Source organism: Staurois parvus, unplaced genomic scaffold, assembly GCF_062004578.1.
Source record: "Staurois parvus isolate SC_StPar_1 unplaced genomic scaffold, SC_StPar_1.0 ptg000165l, whole genome shotgun sequence".
Taxonomy (NCBI): Eukaryota; Metazoa; Chordata; class Amphibia; order Anura; family Ranidae; genus Staurois; species Staurois parvus.
In genome coordinates this window covers 19,606,385-19,618,132 of record NW_028317961.1, presented here as the reverse complement: position 1 = coordinate 19,618,132, position 11,748 = coordinate 19,606,385, and the positions used below count along the sequence as shown (strand labels likewise).

General features: G+C 41.2%; 1 protein-coding gene across 2 annotated transcripts in view; it reads left to right on the top strand.

The window, feature by feature from the left end:
• LOC149462939 (cyclic GMP-AMP synthase-like) overlaps nucleotides 1-11,748 on the top strand; it is an 87,807-nt gene that overhangs the window by 2,668 nt on the left and 73,391 nt on the right. The window lies entirely within an intron of this gene.

Here is an 11,748-nt window from a genome sequence, read left to right as displayed (position 1 = left end):
TCTTGACTGAGAGTCTTTGACAAGAACATTACCAACCTCCATGTTGGGTTTGCTGGTTTGCCATTTTCAGTGACACATTTGAAAATAAGACAACTCACAAGTCTTTTCGCTCCCACTACCCAAAATCCAGCTGTACGTAAAGCTCCTTCAGTGAACAAACGTCCCTGATGTTTAGTCTTCTCATGGTAGTGTTGCACAAGTAAAGATGCAATGTGATTGCTTGGAAGTATTATGGGATTACATTCTTTACTCTCGAACTTTGCATTTGAAATACGTCCCCCAACTCTCAACAGTCCATTAGCATCTATGAAGGGGTCAAGCCTCTTGAGGGAACTGTCTTTAGGAACACTCTTTTGATTTTGGATGAGTTCAAATTCTTGAGTATAAACCTCTTGTTGGATACAACGGATGATAACGTCTCTGGCCTGTGTGAGCTCATCCACTGTATGGGCCTTGTGACAGTAATGCCAACCTTTGCAGTGATCTGATCCTGTAGGTGTGGCTCTAAAGGATCTGGCTATGTGGATCAAGCCGGCTATAGCTCTGTTCAGTGATTTCCACGTAGAAAACTTGTTGAATCGTTTGGATCCAAGCTCTTTGTGAGAAACTCTTGTGGTGAGTACAGAAATATGAGGACGAATCTCTGCATCAGCATTTGGTTCTAATAGCTGAAATGAGTATTTCTCCAGGGTGTCAAGTACAGGTTTGTAGAGGAATGGTGGCCCTGTGAACCACGTAGTATCTTTAAGGTGAGCTGCTGGAACAGCTCTTGTAGCATGGTCTGCTGGGTTGAGGTCAGTTGGTACATAGCACCACTGGGTAGGCTGTGTTGACCTCCTAATTCTTTGAACTCTGTTATGAACATAGACATAGAATCTCCTAGTCTCATTGTAAATGTAGCCTAATACTACTTTGCTGTCTGTATGAAACATTGTACTGACAAGTTTTATATCTATTTCTGACACAATGAGATCTGCCAGCTCTACTGCCAGAACAGCGGCACAAAGTTCCAGTCTTGGTATGGTAATCTCAGGGCTTGGTGCCAGTTTTGCCTTGCCCATTACAAAGCCAATTTGGACTTGACCTTTAATGTTTATAGTTTTAAGGTAAGCGACTGCAGCGATTGCTTTTACCGAAGCATCACAAAATATGCACAGCTGCCTAGACTGAACTTCTGCAGGGGAGAAGTGGGCATATGGCCTATAGATATGTAAGTTAGATAATGCCTGTAGAGAGTTTCTCCATGCTATCCATAGTGCTTCTTTCTCTGAGGGAAGTGGCGAATCCCAATCACACGTATCTGTGGTTAACTCTCTGAGCAGAGTCTTACCTTGGATGATCACAGGAGCTGCAAATCCAAGTGGATCATATAGACTGTTAATGGTAGATAACACTCCACGTCGTGTGAAAGGCTTTGGCTCTTGGTCGACCTGAAAGGTAAAGGTGTCAGATTTGAGGTCCCAGCTGAGCCCTAGGCTGCGCTGCATGGGTATCGGGTCTGTCGCTAAGTCTAGATCTTTCAAATCACTGGCATGATCTTGAGTAGAGAAGGCTTCCATAACAACTTTGCTGTTTGAAGCTATCTTATGAAGTCTGAGGTTTGAACAGGAAAGCATACTCTGGGTCCTTTTGAGTAGACTGATTGCAGCCTCTGGTGAGGGAAGCGACTTTAAGCCATCATCTACATAGAAGTCTCTTTCAACAAACTTCTTAACGTCTTTCCCATAGTCTTTTTCACCTTCTTGAGCAGAGAGTCTGAGCCCATAAATAGCGACAGCTGGAGATGGGCTGTTGCCAAAAACATGGACCTTCATGCGATATTCTATGATGTCTTGAGTAGGGTCATTGTCCTTGAACCAAAGAAATCTCAAGAAGTTCCTGTGCTCTTCTTTTACTAGGAAACAATAGAACATTTGTTGTATGTCGGCAACTATAGCGATGGGTTCTTTACGGAATCTGATGAGGACACCGAGAAGTGTGTTATTGAGGTCTGGTCCTGTCAAAAGGACATCATTGAGAGAGACTCCCTCATACTGCGAACTGGAGTCAAATACCACTCGGATTCGTCCTGGCTTCTTAGGGTGGTAAACGCCGAAGATTGGTAGATACCAGCATTCTTCTTTTTCTTTTAGGGGTGGAGCTACTTCTGCATGATTGTTCTCAAACATCTTTTTCATGAATAAGAAGAAATGTTCCATCATCTCTGGTCTTTTCTGAAAGTTGCGTCTAAGTGAACAGAAGCGTTTTAAGGCCTGATACCTGTTGTTGGGAAGATGACGTCTCTGTGTTTTGAAAGGTAGTGGTGCAACCCAGGTGTTTGTTTTATCCTTGAAGAATCCTTGTTCCATTATGCCCAAGAAGGCCTCATCTTCAATAGAGGGAGCTATCTTGTGGTCTTCCTTTGTCCTCTGGAACACCGTGCACCCCAAGTGATCTTGGTCTTCACTGCAAGAGTGGTTCTCGGTTTCTGTAAAGTCAGGATATAGCACACTTGCCGGCTTCTCTCTTAGAAGGAATCTGTTAGGACAAGGCTGAAAGAGGGATGGACGTCCATTCTCCAAGGTATTTGTGTAAAGAGAATTCACTGTGGTTGGCTTGTGAACATTTCCTAGGCAAACATCACCTATGATGACCCACCCCAGGTCAAGCTTCTGAGCATATGGAGAACTATGAGGACCATTTATTTGTTTTCTTACCTTGTGGACTCTTATGATATCTCTCCCAAGGAGAAGTACTATTTGGGCCTTTGGGTCGAGTGCAGGTATGAGATGCGCTATGGTCTTTAAATGTTCATGATGTAATGCTGCCTCAGGTGTAGGACTCTCTTCTCTATTGTTTGGGATCTGATTGCATTCAATCAAGGTAGGTAGTTGCAGGGATGCTTCACTATTTATGGATTCGACTTGGAAACCAGTAGCTCTTCTGCCTTTTTCTTCACTCACACCAGCGCAAGTTTTAAGTGAATATGAAGAGCAGTGTCCTTTAATACTGAAGATATCAAAGAAGGCTGAGTTTGCAAGAGATCTATTGCTTTGGTCATCAAGGATGGCATACAACCTTACCGCTTTCTCTTTATGACCGATGGGGTAAACTGTAACAAGACAAATCTTGGAGCAAGATTTGTTACTAAGACCTTCTCCACAGACTTGGGTGCACTGGGGTGTCACTTCAGGAGGTACTGTGTCTCCCTCCTCCCCGCCGTGCTCTACAGCCTGGTCTGGGGGTGTGAGAGTCCATGGGGCTGGCCCAGGGTGTAAAGCTGTATTGTGCGCTTCACTGTTGCATTCCGAGCATTTGATGTTCGCTGTGCAGTCCTTTGCAAGATGAGAGGTTGAGGCACAACACCTGTAGCAAATGTGGTTTTCCTTGAGGAAAGTTCTGCGATCCCTGAGAAGTTTTCCTCTAAATCCTCTGCATTTCAACAATGAGTGTGGTTTCTTATGTAGAGGACATTCTCTGCATGGGTCCTTTGTGGAGATCGTCTCAGACTCTGTAGTACTGTAGGTTTTGTTTGAGGAGTCTTTAAGAGACACACTGGTTTTGTGTACTGCAACCGGTGTACCTTTCATGTTACGAAGTGAGATAGGTTTACCTGATTTGGGGTAAGCAGTGTCAAACATCGAGAAGTTAAAGCTGGGATCATTCCTAGTTTTTGCTTGTTGGTGCACGAAGTCCATAAAGAAAGAGAATGGAGGGAACGAGACATCGTACTGTTGCTTGTACCTGGAGCCTTGAGCAATCCACTTCTCTTGCAGGTTGTACGGTAATTTTTGTACTATGGGGTTTACACCACGTGCAGTATCTAAGAATGCCAGACCTTGTAAGTCTCCTTCAGTTTTGGCAACTTGTAGCTCTGTTAACAGATCACTCAGTTCTCTTAGCTTCTGGGAATCTTTGTTTTGGATCTTAGGGAAATCCTCAATTCTTTTGAAAAGTGCGTTCTCTATCACTTCTGGTGAGCCGTAACACTCCTCAAGTCTCTCCCATATCATGTTTAACCCTCTGATTGGGTAGTTAATATTAATGTCTCTAATCCGCCTTGCATGCTCTGTCGACTCATTTCCTAGCCACTTGACAAGAAGATCTATTTCTTCACATGCAGACAGATCCAGATCTCTGATATTATTCCTGAATGATGATCGCCATGACCTATAGCTTTCAGGTCTGTCATTAAACTTGGAGAGTCCCTTGGTTATTAACTCACGTCGGGCAAAGAATTTTAGAAAATCTGACATACCTGTATCTCTGTTTGACAGATTGTTGCTGTAATAGGCACCATCTACTTGTTCTTCCTTAAAGGGTTTGACCATACTGCGATCATTTGTGGGTTTGAATGCAGGTTGCATTGAGGGTTGATGTTCTATGGAACCGTCGACTTGTTCCATGCAGGGTCTTTGGTTAACTGAGGTCGCTTGTTGTATGACTGGAGTCTGTTGGAGCTCCTTAGCAGGGGTTGATGTCGCTCTTGGACCTGGATTTAGGCCGTCTTCTGACTTAGCATGTTGCAGTACGTAATCTGAAGTGCGTTGCAAGTTATTGTGAAGACTGGGTTCGGGCCTACTTATGTAGCTGAGTCTATCGCTTGTGAAGTTTGCTGCTTCCTCTAAAGCCTCTGCTTCTGCTACAGCAGCTGCAGCTTCTTTTTCCACAGTTAGCTTTTCTAGAGCTGCTTCCGTGCATGCTTTCTCTATTTTTAATTGTCTTTCTTGTTCGGCAAATGTCGCGCGGGTTTTGGCGGCTTCGGCCTTCGCGCGGGCAATGGCGACGGTGGAGCTGCTCAAAGATCTCCCTGAGCCTCTGGAGTTAACTGAGATGCGAGACCTTGTCTCGAACTGTCCGGATTCCCTTGCTGACATGATGATGCTGTGAACGGGTTAGCACACTTGCAACCGCTGCGGGTGGCGATGCTGCGTAGTTCCTCCTATCCAGCTTGTAAGAAGCCGTCGTTTCACTGCAGTCAGGACTTCAGGAGTCGCAGTCCTCGTATCCAGCTTGTAAGAAGCCGTCGTTTCACTGCATTCAGGACTTCAGGAGTCGCAGTCCTCGTATCCAGCTTGTAAGAAGCCGTCGTTTCACTGTTCTGTCCTCCTTATGTGTGAAGGTACATAGCTTGACAGACAGCTAAACCTTTCTCGGCAATGAGTTGACAAAGAAGCAACGTCCAACTTTGTCTTTATTGCAAAGATATAAGAGGTGAAACTGAGGAACAGAAAATAAGGCGCTTAGTAACACTGTCTGCCATGTGACAAAGCATATTATACATTACAGTAAGGCAATGCACATATAAACACATGTAAGACATGTAGGTTACATAAAACACAGATGCATAAGATATAGACATGTGTGTAGACGTACCGACGATGCTATTGTGAACCTGAATGTGAGGGCTGAATCCTACCAGCATACCACAGGAATGGAGTCTGTGATGAGGAAATGGCTGCTATGAGCATGGCTGATGATGTAATCAGAGTTCATAGGCTACAAGGTATGGAAGCTGAAATGGGTCAAACTTCTACTGTGAAAAGATGCAGTGTATACAAACAGCCACTAGATGGAGCAGTTACACAATGAACAGAGAATTACAAACTGATAAAACATACTAATAATGCCTAATTAACAAAGAACAAATTGCTAAAGGCATGACAATATGCCTGGCCAAAATATGTCGTTCTAATTGGGTGTGAATGAGTAAGGTTTTGAGCTAAAGTAATAACAGGTGTGAATTATTTGTGTCTGAAGTCGATAACTTTAGAAAGGTAGTTTAGATAGGATTGATGGCTTTAAGTTGATCCTTTCTTCCGATTTAATGTATAGCTTGTTATGATTTAATTTAATGGATTGAGAGGTTATGCATTTCTTCTTTCAATGTTCAATCACATTTAACTGGACAGCTCAATTATGCTATGTAACACTAGAACCTTCCTCACCTCTCCCAACTCCCTCTTGCTGGTCATGTTAATTAGCTAGGTGTCTTGAGATGTCTTAACTCAAGTTACTTGCTGACAACCCGCATAACTAGTTCAGAGAGGGAGGTAAAAAAGGGAGCCGTTAATGAGCCCACATTTTTTTTTGTTAAAAGCTTTTTAAGCTGCTGAGTTTGGGAGCCATTTTAGCTCACAGGACAAAGGCCACAAACACACACAAGGGATTAGCAAATACGATCCAAACAAAAAAGCCATTGATTCCTTGTTAGAGAGAAAGGATCTTGTAATACGCCCAGCGGACAAAGGTGGTGGAGTAGTGGTCCTAAATAAAATGGATTATGTGAAAAAGGTCTACAATATTCTAAGTGACAGAAGCACATACTTACCACTACCCAAAAATCCGTTAGGACAATATAAAAAAAACTAAAATCAATCATACAAAATGGTTATAATGATAAAATCATAAATAAAAAAGAGAAAATGTTCCTTTGTCCTACAGCACCAAAACTCTCTGTTCTATATATACTACCTAAAGTACATAAAGACCCTCTTAACCCCCCAGGAAGGCCAATTATAAGTGGCATCGGGTCAAGAATAGGAAAATATGACTGCAAGAATAGGAAAATATATAGATCACTTTCTACAACCGCTTGTGACCAAAACCCCAGCGTATCTAAAAGATACAAAACAAGTTCTCCAAGATGTTAATGACATAACCACAAGTTCATCCACATTTTTAGTCCCAGCGGATGTGACATCTTTATACACAAGTATAAACCATTCAGACGGTATGGAGGCAGTTAAGTTCTTTTTAAATGATTTTAGTGATATGCCCGATTTACAGAAAGATTTTATCTTATCACTTTTAGATTTTGCAACGACAAGAAATTACTTCTGGTTTAATAACCAATTTTATTTACAGACTAAAGGTGTAGCTATGGGGTCAAAGTTTGCCCCCAGCTTAGCAAACCTTTTTATGGCAGGATGGGAGGAGGATGTTATTTATGCCAGAGATTGGCCTGAACTCTCTTTTTATAGACGATATATAGATGACATCCTCCTCATATGGAATGGTGATGAACAAACTCTTTTAAATTTTTTTACTACTCTGAATCTTAATACACTTAATATCAAACTTACTTTTAACTACAGTCAACATAATATCAACTTCCTGGATCTGACCCTAATCATATTTTAAACAAACCGATAGAAACAGCTACATTCCCCTGGATAGCTGCCATCACCCTATATGGTTACAGAATATCCCAAAAGGACAGTTCTCCAGGATTAGACATAATTGTACAGACATCAACACATATCAAAAACAAGCTACCATCATCAAAACAAAATTTCTTGAAAAGGGTTATGATGAAAATATCCTTAATCAAGCTAGGAAGGATATTGGAAATTCCAATAGAGATACGATGTTGAATAATAACGCCATCCAAAGGCCTAAAAGAATTTGTCCTTTTATCACTAATTATTCCATTCAACATAAATCTGTAACCAAAATAATTAGAAATAATTGGAAGATTTTAATGTCAGATCCAGTACTAAGACAACTCTTACCAGAAAAACCAGAAATCACTTTTAGAAGAGCCACACCGTTGAGGAACAAAATAGCTCCTAATGTTCCAGATCCTCCCACACGTTCCTTTTTTTCCTAACATGAAGGGTTTTTACCTGTGTAAAAAATGTATGATCTGCTTAAATAGCAAATTCACAAGTAAATATACATGTTTTAAATCAACAACAAAGGGCAGTATACACAAGATTGAAGATTTTATTACATGTACTAGTAGATATGTGGTCTACTTATTACAATGCCCATGTCGTTTACAATACATAGGACGAACAACCAGACGTTTGAGAGATCGCTTAAAAGAACATGTTAATATTGAAAAGGGATATAAAGACCACTCTTTGTCTCTTCATTATAAGACCCACCACAATAAAGACCCATCTTCATTTATATTCATGGGCATAGGGGTCATAAACGCACATTGGAGAGGACTAAATAAGAAAAGAGCTGTGTCACAACTAGAATCCAAGTGGATTTATGAGCTTGGTTCCTTACATGCCAACGGACATAACATTGATTTTGATTTAAACTGCTTTATAGACGATAGTTAATATACGTTTATATATTAAGAACTCTTGAACATTTTATATGCTATTTATACATTTTATGTACACAATACATCTATATTATTTATTGTCATTGCTCTGAGATTATGTGGCCCTCTAGAGAGTGATGATTTTACCAATATATCATTATGCTAATTTTATAGTATTTATTACATATGTTCTTGTCATTGCAATTCTGATATGGGTTATTTTAATTTATTTTATTTATACACTTATGATATTTTAACGCATTATTTTATGTATGTTTTACTGACCTTATATATTTTACTGACCATGTTTTGCTTCTATTTTAATATTCAAATTTATTGTATACTTGCTATTTATATTTTCTCAAATGGCTATCACGTATATATAATTAGACATCCAAAATAATTGATGTCACCATGGAGGTACTTATAATACCCTGCTAATGTAGGTAATTATTTGAAATGCACATATTTTTACAAATGTTGGCTAAACCATATTCATTTATATGTGCATATGGGTGGGTTACGCATATTTTAACATTTATGCATTTTTTAGATCTTTATATACTTATATTTATACCCCCTGAGGCTAATAAAGGTGTTATTGGTTTTCCCTTATAGGCCTCTATATGTGGTTTTAAGATCCTTATTTGCACAGCTATCCGCTGTATATATACCCAGTTTTTCATTGCGGCACGAATACAATAATCTCTATCCTTCTGACACATGAATAAAGTATTCAGGCCTCTTCTCCTGTCAAGAAAATGGCACCGCAATGTGCATACAATGTCACTAGAGTGAATGCAATTATAAGCAATCGCGATCCACGGCAAAATGGCGCCGATGTACTGCACATGCGCCGATAGCCGGCAAAATGGCTTTATAATACGTTAACTAGCGCTCGCTATATTCTTTATACAAACACACATATGCTTTAACACAAAGAAGGCACACATTTTTCCTGACAGCTCCATGTCAGCAAAGCTGGGTAAGGACCTACCCCCCCCCCCCCTCCCATGCTTCCAGGACCTAATTCACAAATTTGAGCCCACCTGCAGCCTCACTGTGCCTCTTTTTTCCTCAAATTGTGTAGGACCTAGGTGTGCACCACTACCTGGCCGGTCATCCATTCATGCATGTGGGTTTCAGCTGGATGCGGTCCCTGGTGTACCGGCTAAATGACCCATAATCCAGGGAGCTCTGCTGCTGGTCCTTAGGGTGGCTTTTATCATGGCTAACAGCCTTGTCTGAGGTCCACGTGAAGTGGGTAGTGGTGCCAGCAGAGTCTCCCCTAGGCATGAACACACACTCAGTAACAGTGTTTACAGACGGATGGTGGAGGTTGGGTGAGCTAAATGTAAAAATGCTTTGTATCCAAATGAATGCTGCATTGCTGGCTATTGTTGTGCCTTGTTCCCTGTGCATACCCTGAGCTCCTCCACAGATCATACTCTGCATAACAGGTGCACAAAGTAATGCTTTCTCTGTTCACACATGGCATTACCTGTTGGTGGCTTCTCATATTTGCTTTACTATTGTGCCCAGGGGTGGACTGACAACTCATGGGGCCCCTGGGCAATAGGGGATCATGGGGCCCGTGTCCTTGCCCACACTCAAAAAAGCCTATGGAAAAAAAAAGTGTACCAGGGGCATTTCATGGGGCCCCCTACTGACCCTGGGCCCTCGGGCAGTGCCCAAGTGCTCAAATGGTCAGTCTGCCCATGATTATACCATTATGCCAACCCCCTCTAAAGACCAGCATACCCAGAGAAGGTAGAGGAGTCACCTGTGGAAGACTACTGTAGCCAGCATTGCCTGTTGGAGTATAGGACATCCTTTTAAATATTTGTGCTCTCCAGTTTCTCAAAAAAAAGAGGTCTTTATGATCTCAACAATTCCCTTGGATGGTTTGTGTACATTACAGAATATTATTGTAATTCTGATGCAGATTCCTACCTTTTTGTTGCTTTTCTTAACCTTTTCATCATATCCTGTTCTCTGGCAGGCAAGGTTTGGTTCATTAACCACCTGGTGACTTCAGGGCTATTGTTGGAAGCTGAAGTATTGGCATCCTTCTAGCAGTGATTAACCCTTTGGGGTTTGTTACCAAGCAAGCTATTTTCTATTTCATTAAATTATTTGAGTTGTTTCCACTCACCCTGTGAAAGGGTTAATGTTCTGGTGATTAGAAGTCTCATAGCTGTGCCAGGCAAGACAACCTCTAAAGACTATGAAAAAGGAAGATGCAGACGAGCATGACTATCCTGCTGGTTTAAGCAGCCAGGGATAGAGATGACACCTAACAGGATATCACATTCAATAAACACCTTGTCAATACAATAAAGGAATGGTTTCCACTTTCCTTTGAAAGGGTTATCTGCTTTAGCAATGAGAAGCTGCCTAGTCTTCCAAGGCGAAGCATCCCTCTTCAGAGTTTCCACAGAGGACAATGTGAACGGACATTAATGTATAAACACTGCTTTGTTTGAGCAACCAAAGATAAAGATGACACCTTACATATTATCACATGAGGTTAATACACTTTGAGGGCCAGTTCACACTATAGAAACGCAGTCCAGATGAGTTCCGGATGCATTTCCGCATGCACATTTTTGATGCATTCCAGTTAATTTTTCCACATCTTTGTCTTCAATTTAAATAGGGGCATATGCGTTCCAGTGCTTTTTTGGTGCATTCCAGTGTGGTTGATGCATTTTACTGTGTTCCAGTGCAATTCTGTGCAGAAAAAAAAAATGCAGCATGTTCTACTTTTTCTTTTTTTGTGCAACCGGAACACACTAACTGCAAGCACTATTGTGGACTATGACATTGTTAACCATATAACCTACTTTCTGTGCATTTTGGATGCAGAGAAAAAGCAACTGAAATGCATGTAGTGTGAACTGGCCCTGAAGGAATGTTTCCACTCACTGAAAGAATTCTGTTCTATCAATGAGCAGACTCCTAGCCTTCCAGGCAAACAATCCTCCTCAGAATCTTCCAAAAGAAGATTCAGGTGAACATGACTGTATGAGCCCTGTTGGTTCGTGCAACCAGGGATAAAGAAGTTGACACCAACAATTTATCACATTGATTGACTATGTGGTCAATACATTCTAAAGGAGTTGCTTCCACTTACCTTGTGAAGGGGTTATATATTCTGCCAATCAGCAGTCTCAGAACCTTCTCAGTCAAATCAATCCAGATTCATCCAAAGTACATGTGGACGAACATGAGTGTATGATTCCTGCTTTAAGTTGACAGTGATTAAGATGGTGACCAAGTTGTCACAATTAATTAGGCATGTGGTCAAGCCACTCTAAAGGAATTGCTGAATTCACCTTCCGCAAGTGCCACCTATTCTGGCAATGTCCAGTGTTTCTTTTAGGGCAATTATAACTGGTCTCAGAGCCTTCTAAAGCCAATCAGTCCCTTCTGAACAAGAAGATGACGACCTTTGTCCAGGTTGTTGATTCCTCCTTTTGTAAGGTTGATGAAATTCCTTTAACTAGAAGCAAAGCTTTGGAAGTATTTCAAGTGTCTCCAGAGGACGGCTTGACAATTCCTTTATGGTGACTGAATCAAGTGCCTGTTCTAATAGATTGAAGCATGTTGTCACAGCAGGATGTCAAGGGTTTTGAATCACCCCTTTGGTCAGTGTGTCCCTTATAGGATTGGCCAGATACATGACTTCACCATTAGAAGATAAT